The sequence below is a fragment of the Lycium ferocissimum genome, chromosome 8 (genome assembly GCF_029784015.1).
Source record: "Lycium ferocissimum isolate CSIRO_LF1 chromosome 8, AGI_CSIRO_Lferr_CH_V1, whole genome shotgun sequence".
Classification (NCBI taxonomy): Eukaryota; Viridiplantae; Streptophyta; class Magnoliopsida; order Solanales; family Solanaceae; genus Lycium; species Lycium ferocissimum.
Window position 1 is genome coordinate 41601244 of NC_081349.1, and position 9205 is coordinate 41610448.

Sequence of the window (9205 nt, forward strand, 5' to 3'; positions counted from 1 at the left end):
TACCTAATAAATGACTATATTAAAAGAGGAACTATAAACACTGTTTTCATATATATATATATATATAATATTTGGAACAAACTTTAGTTAAAGAAAATATAATTTGATCTCCAAAAAGTAATAACACTAAAAATTGTAAAAAAAAAAAAAAAAAAAAATTCACACATATTTTAGTATTAAAATATTTTGAAAAATACGGGATAGTCAATATTTTATATTATTTAGGATTAAATATTTAAGTTTAACATGAAAATGTTATTACAATGTACATTCCATAAAAAGAGTTCATTAAATTAAAAAAAAATAAGGAAAAAACATTAAGTATTTTTAAACATGCATTTCTTGAAAAGAAAGAAAGCTTGAAGTGAGAACAATTTAATTTCATTCACTTTTCAGTACTTTTTGTGTGGTTTAGTTTGAAAGAACACCTACAAAAATATCTTGTAATACCAAGGCTTTTAATTATTTATATTTTTATAAGTTAACTTTAATAATTATCGTACAACAATATGCATTAAATACTTTTTACATTAATTGAATATTGTAATGTTTTTTTGCAAAAATTGAATCAGCTAATATGCTTTCAATTCAGAGATATAAGGAAATTTAATTTAACATATGAAAAACTCAAAAAATTCAATAAAAAGGAAATTAGAAAAAAAATTCATTTGTTTGATTTTTTATTTTTTTAAAATTTAATATATAAACCAAGAAAAATATTTTACTTTAACTTTCAGATACCTTTTTGTACTATAACATTTTTGAATTCTTTAGAAAGTGTCAAATTGATATTACATAAACAAGAAGTAAGAGCTAAAAAAAAGTTTAAAATATATCTAAAAAATTAATTTTTAACATCGGTTTGGGCCCGGGCTTAGCACGGGCCAAATGACACTAGTATATTGTACTACTTTCTTTTTGCTTTATTAGTAAAGCAAAGCAATATTGTAAGGTCGTATTGTGGATTACAATGATTATTGGGATAGAGCCTTCCTTTTGCATATTGTACCATTTCTCAATGTCGATTTGTGTTTGTCATTCTTGCACATGATCATGCTAATTTTCTTTGTATCATTTCAATTTTATTCAGATGTCTTCGAAGGGACTCTTTTGCATATTGTATGTACTTCAGTACTTGAGTTTCAATTGTCATATTCAAAGTGTCAACGTAATGTAATCCCATTTCTAGCAAACAAAATAACATTTCTACTATAAAATGAAGGGATAAGGCATCAGTACCCTTGAACTATACCCGAAGTTTTAGAGACATACTTTATTTTTACAGGGATCCTATTATTTCCTGAACTATTTTAAAGTGTAATAAATGCACCCTTCGATGTTGAGGTGGCATAGAGAGTGTCCACTCTCTTAGAGGCATGAGACAAAAAATGAGCTAAATTTCTGAATAATATGGACAAATGTCATTTTTTAATTGGACACGTTTACAACTAATTAACATTACAAAAGGTTAATCTTGAAGAACTTTTTTTTTTTTTTTTTTTTTTAAAAAGGCAATGCTCTCCATCTTCTTCATTTTTGGGTCTCAAAATTCAAAAAAACTCAATCAAATGTTCACCATTCAAGCTTAACTTTCAACTACAAATTCACAACAGTATCATCACCAAACTCCAGTAATCAATTTGGCCAACAAGCAAGAATTTCAACAAATCATTTTTTGTTCTTCAAGCTTTTTCAAGGTTCAACAATGGTGGAGTCAAAATTCTTTCTCCATTTTCGAATCTCAACAACAACTAAGATTTAGAATGAGTTTAGCACTTGAATCTCAACTTTAAAACTTCAACAATCTTCGAATATGTTCAGCACCTCCAATTCTTTTTTAAAGTTCATACAAGAACACTAACAATTGTCCTTTTCATTTTTCTAAATAAAAAGTGATATTTCCAATATATTTTGGAATTAAAAGGAAAAAAATGAAATAGTTTATAAAAAAATTGCGAAATTACACGTGGCAGCGCGTGTATTTCACTACCCACCAAGAGTTTGGTTTCCTATGCCACCTCAACACTTGGGGTTGCATTTATTATACTTTAAAATAGCCCAAGGGGTAATAGGACATTTGTAAAGGGTAGAGTATGTCCCTGAAACTTTGGGTATAGTTTAGGGAGGTACTAATGTCTTTATCTCTAGAAAGAACATGCTAGCATGACATCTTCTTTTTTTTATTTTGTTGGATCTGAAACTTAAGGAGCCGTTTGGACATGATTTGAAATCATGATGGTTTGAAGTTGAAGTTTTGTTTGGACACGCAATTTGAATTTCTTAAATTGTATTTTTTTTATAGACATAAAAACCTCACAAGTTGTGAAAACAATCAAAACTTATCAATTCTTATACAATCTTACTAGATGAGCAAGTCATAGTTCATAACAAAATTAATACGCTACTAGAAGGCCTTAAAAAAAAGAATAACATCAATTGATCAAACTTTAGTTCAATAAAATGAAAAATTGAACATGAGTTGTAGTGTAACTATATAATCCTCTCACATGGTTGGTAAGATTAAATTTATTATAAATATACTACCAACTTGTAGATCTTTTAATATTTGATATAAATGATTGATAAACATGAGTGGTAAATGTATATACCAACGTATGGATCTATTTTGACATAAAATATACACTTATGGATCAACTTTTACATTTAAAAGGTTTGAAATCATGATTTGAAATCTCAAATTATGCCTTTTTGGATGATTTGAAGTTTCATCTCATGAGATGAAATCGTATGTCCAAATGCTGAATCATGAAATAAAATGAAAATCTCAAGTCCAAACGCCTACCTAATGAAAGAAAAGTTATTTCAAAGAGGAACATCAACATAAAAGTCGAAGTTCTTCTAAAAGTAGTACGTATACAATAACATAACATCTAAATTGTTATAAAAAAATAAAATTAAATGCAAGAGAACATATAAGAAAGGGACTTGAAGATTGATATTATTTCTTTCACTTCTGTGTATCTTCCATAGGACATGAGTGGTCCTGATTATAGGAAAACTAATTTAGTAATACATTTGGTGATCACCAACTAAAAGATAACTTACATTTGATGATCACTAACTAAAATATAACTTACTTTCGTGATCACTGACTAAAAGATAACTTACTTTGGTGATCACCAAAGTACTTGAATGATACATGGACATTCACTATTAAATATTATTTACAACATTCCCCTTGAATGTCCATTAATAGATAATGAGCCTCGTTAAAGCTTTACTAGGAAAAAATTTATGTGGGAAAAAGTCCTAGTGAAGGAAAAAGAGTACATATATCTAGTAATACGCTTTGATAGCTGCCTCATTAAAAACCTTACTAGGAAAAATCCAATTGGGACAAAAACCTTAGTTAAGGGAAAAAGAGTGCAGCGCGTATTTTACTCCCCCTGATCAAAACTTCACTTGCTGTCTCGGAGACGACGCATTCCAATTTTGCATCTCAGCTTCTCAAATGTTGAGGTTGGAATGTTTCAATGGATAGATTCGCCATATTATCAATCGAGCGAATTTATTGAATATTTATTTCACCTTCTGTTGAATATTGTGTCTGAAAAAGAAATCTAACAAAATGCTTTATCCTATCTCCTTTGATATATCCTTCTTTCAAGTGAGCTATGCAAGCTTGGTATAATATTATTGGAATCTTCATCTCCAAATAAATATCGCATGATTGCAGAATGTGCTGAGGTATTGATTTCAGCCAGATACATTCCTGACTTGCTTCTAGATACATTCCTGACTTGCTTTAAAAGTTGCTGCTATCCTGACGGACTTGAATAAGTATAATTGACTGTCATGTAGAACGTCATATTATGGCAACTTTCTCACATGCTCACATAATTTGTTTGAGATTTAACTTTATAGAGATCGTATGAATGTCCTGCATTTCATAACCAACAAATCTTGATAATATTGGTTAGAATCAATAAATTCAAATCATTATTTGATTCATCCTGATGTCTCCAAGAACAAAAGTGAGGCTATATCTTGCCTGCATATCAATAAAAGCATTATCTCATGGATAGTAATAGCAGGATATGTTAGTGCATCAATTGCACTAAGACATGGTACTTTCTAACCATTTCCGTGAGATCCAAAATTGATCTTTCTGTATGTTAAGCGATCTTACAGCCATTGGAGTACTCAATGGAATCGCTTTAAGGCCTTTTCAATCCTTTAAGAATTTTTCATATAAACTTCGCTGTCTAGCTAGACATGAAAATATTTCAGTATACGCATTCAAGTTTTTCATGCCTCGCCGATCGTATGAAACCTCATTGCATCCACCACAGGAGAACACATCTCCGTACAATAATGTTAGGACTTTTGCGAAAAACCTTTATACCACAAGGCACGAGTCGTATTTTATATCTTACGGATTAATAATTCATTTCATTTTTTGCTCAAAAGTTTCTTTATACCCCACTGACATTATATCTTCAAATGTTTGGACTATAGGTCCAAAAGATTTCATATTTACCACGTGAAATCAAATATACTTGAATTGCGTATTTTCATTTGGCCAATCATCTATCTATCCACATTTCTTGACAGATTTGAATTCAAGATCCTTGTTACCATTTATAATGTTGAGCGCTACATTATATCAAAGATGCCGTCGACGGTCATTTGATATCAGTTCCTATGCGACATAACTTATTGAGATCTCTTCATTTTTCATCATTTTCGTGCACCGAATCTTTCCCAAGGTTTCATGAAGTGTTATGTCGTGGTGCTCTTTTAAAGCACTTGCCTCATTATTATGGCCATTTTGATCATTTGCTCCTCTCCTTCTTCGCGGCATTTACCTTTGGAACCGATTGGTCTATCACGCTTCAGGCGTGCCATAGACTCTATCCTTCAAGGATTTTAATTCTAGTAGGAGAATTCGCAGCTGGAATATGATTTTCACTTTGGTCAGCAAATGCGTCTGGCAGTTAACTGGAATTATATTTTAAACAAGGATCATATTAGTGATAATTCATTATATATAGTTTATTTTTCCAACTGCTTATCATCTCTCCCTCCAATGTTAGGAAATCTAGCATTTACCCCCAATCTTACTTGAGGACCCATCTTTGTGCGTTATGGTGGAGTAATTGAATCATATACCGCACATTCACATTTTTATATGGGAATTATTTGGTTCCTGACATTGAACCAATTGTAATAGGGGAACCTAGTTGGCTTGATGCATACAAGCTGCTACATATTAAATAATACATCTCATACCAAAACTTTGTTTGGAAGGTTTGTTCTCATAACCAATTGTTTAGCTATAATTAGAGGCATGCAATTTCTGCTAAACCAACTTGGATGTAAACCAAAGATTATCAATATAATTTCATAGTTTGGAACCATGCTCTTAATTTAACAATTTGAGCAAACAACCTTGCAAAAACCAAACTGCAAGTTGATACCAAATGCACATGTGACCATAACATAGATGCATCTATTAAAATCATATAATAGCAAACGGTCCACATGGCAGGTGAACGAGCCCATATTCACCTTTTTATGTTCCAGAATTATTGAGGGATTCAATCCCATCTTTAGCTGGTATAATTTTCAATTTATCATGAGAACAAGTAGCACAAGAGAATTCTTGAAGAAACTTTTATTTCTTCAATATATAATAATGTGAATTCTCAATTATTTTTGCATCACGTTAGAACCAGAATGGCCAACCGGTCATATCAACTGATATTTATTTCAATAAACTTCTAGTTTACCATCGCATGTGATTCCATCATCATGCTCATAATTGTGTAGTTCAAACAGGAGCGAAGCAGGGTAACATTTCACATTTATATTTCTTACCCGCTATATGATTGTAGTAATATAAAGATACCATCATTTATAGTCTCAATATGAATGACCACTTTGGCGAATACTTTTGAAACTCAATAAGTTTCTTTGAGACTTAATACAGTATAATGCTTTCTTGATAATCAATTTAATTCCTCCAAAGTAGTAATAAATTGGCTCTTCCAGAGCTCCCAATTAATTGTGTACTACCACATATTTCATAACACCATCCGTATGGTGAACATATCCTTTAAAGGAGAAAATTATATCGTTTCGGTCGTGATCAAAATTATTATAGGCAAGATCTATTTCTTGCTTTAATCTTTTCCCTGTAATAATCATAATCGACAAGATGATCAATGACTACTTATTCCACTTTAACGATTTCTCTCAAACCTCCCCTAGAGGTGAGTTGTGGTATTAGCATATACATACATAAGCACATATTTATCCATATCGTTTATCATATCTTGCCACATTCACTTTCAAGAATGGGCCAGCATTCACGATGATTATCATACGTCACATTCTCTTCAAGGAACAAACTATAATCATTTGTTTGTGCTTCATAAATTTTCATTATAAGCTTATTGTGATGCCTGAGAATTTATCATATTTATATGACCCACCTCAACATCGCTTTGAAGGTCAAGTGCGCCTCCACTTTGTATTCCTTTCTTTTGATGGAGGTTATGTATAATTTATTAAATTAGGTCGCACAACAACCGCATGCTCAATGACCTTTCATATCACATTGATGGCAAAAATTACCTTTTGAAGGACCATTTTTAGAACCCATAATGTTCTTCCCTTTTATAATTATCATAATGATGACTATTATTATTTTGTCCTTTATCACGTCCACGCTCATTCATATAGCCACAACAAATATTTTGTCATCTTTCAGACTTATCATATCTTGCTACCACATTCACTTCGTGGAATGGAGCAAAGTCGTGGGATGGGCTTCACAAGAGCATATTAATTTGCTCAGTCATAATCATATCATCAATATCGTGCATTGGGACTTAAACCCAATGTCTTATTCATATAAAGGTGTTTTTAAGCCATAACGAGATCAGACTTGAACCCAACTTTTTATATTATCATCATAGTGCACCGGGACTCAAACTCGAGTCTTTTAAATAAAGTACCACTCTATGATTTTACGCATAACTAAATTAAGTTTTACCAAGACATGAAATATACCAATTCATTGTGGTCGAACATTTCTTGTAACCTGTATTACAGTTCAAAGTGGACCATAAAATCATGTCATAATATCTCTCGAATTTTTCATATTGCTCTTCGGGAGCAATTTTGTGACATGATATAGATAATATTTCTCGTGTACCTATCTTCAATTGTAGCCACAACAGACTTATGAAAATATTACTACTTCTGGTGGTTATAGACATAAATAAGTTTAGACACAACGAGGCATAGAAAATATTGTCACTTCTGGTGATCAGGTATTTCTTGTAAACTTTCATTCTTAGCCATTAAGGATGACGAAATTAATATCATAATTCCTTTTAACAATATTGTTCTTCAGGAATAAAATTTGAGGCATAAATGATCCAGAACCAATTAGGTTCCCATGGACCCAATAAATTCAACGACTTGTGATAGCCATATATACTCCTTGTGAGGCCATCCTTATCATGTGAAAGCATGAGTTAAATAACTTAGAGTATTGCATACCTGAATTACCTTTAGAGGTGATGAATTTTGCAGATGCTCAAAGGCAAATGTCATTCGCAAACAATTTTAAGATATTTTCATTGCATAACAAGTAAGAAAATCTTTCTAAATCTCATCATATAAAAAGGGTAATCCTCCACAACCAAAATTCTTGTATTAGTGAAATAATCAATTTGGTCATCATGTTTACAAGAACTTCGTGTAAACATCAATATGCATATTAGCGAATTAAAGCTATGCAAAGGAGCAAAGGACCTATATTTTATGCGGTAGTGCATAAATGTGTGTGTGTATATATATATATATATATATATATATATATATCATGGTGAAGCAATATGGCTTCTACCTTATATATATATATATAGATATATATTAGAAATAGCAAGAACAAGAACAGAGAAAAGAAATTTTGATCTCATACTACTTTATCAACAAACCCTCAGAATAAAAGCATGATACTTACCTGGAAATTGCTTTAATCTTTTCAAAATCTTTGTTCAAGATGGCGTAGTCTCGTCGATAACGTGTTATAAAATAATAAAATTAAAATGCAAGAGAACATATAAGAAAGGGACTTGAAGATTGATATTATTTCTTTCACTTCTGTGTATCTTCCATAGGACATAAGTGGTCCTATTTATAGGAAAACTAATTTAGTAATACATTTGGTGATTACCAACTAAAAGATAACTTACATTTGGTGATCACTAATGTAACGACCCATTTGGTCGTTTAGCACTTTTAGGCCTAATATTCCTAAAACACCCTTTTCGTGGTCTAATTTTGGTGTCTATAGTCTGCGATAACGGTGATTCAATTATTTAATCGACGAGTTTTAGTCCTCATTTGATACGCGAGGACGAATGTTCTAAAGGGGAGGGGGAGAATGTTACACTCCATAATAATCCGTGCTACTTGTATTAAAACAAGAAAGAATGAGTTAAGAAGGTTCAAGGAAAGTTAATCGAGTTAGTAAGAATATCGTTATAAATAGGGTTGTCTTAAGTATCTCGATGTCACGACCCAATTCACGAATCGTGGTGGCACCTACACTATCCCTTCGAGTAGGCGAACCACATTACTAATAACAAGTTAAATAAGCGGAAAATTTATTTAAGAATAAGTTATCAAGTTTTAAATACTTATTATAGCAAGAAATGTCACGCCAATCCCAAAAATCTGGTCAAAGGGTACAAGAGCGCTAACATAGGACTAAGTCCGAAAATACCCGAAGTGCTACATATTGTCTCGAATACAAAAACGTAAATAGATAGAGGAGGTTCTTCGGGGGCCACGGATGTAGCTCACCTGAATAACTAAAGATGTCACCCTCACGTATCAGCCACGGGGTTTAGAACTGGAGCCTGGATCGTACTCTGCACTCAACAAAAGTGCAGCAAGAGTAGTATCAGTACAACACTTGTACCGGTAGGCATCATAGGCCGACAATGATTAGATAACGTATGAAGAAGTCAAAACCAACAAGTAAGCACATAGAGCAAACAGGTATGGTCACATATCAATACAAGTAAGGTGTAAAGGAATCATGAAATCAACCAAGACAGATATAATTCACCAAATGATCAGTCAAATATATATAAGTGGATGAATGAAATGCAATATTGTATGTAGGATGAATGCAATGCATATGCAGTTTTGTACAACATGT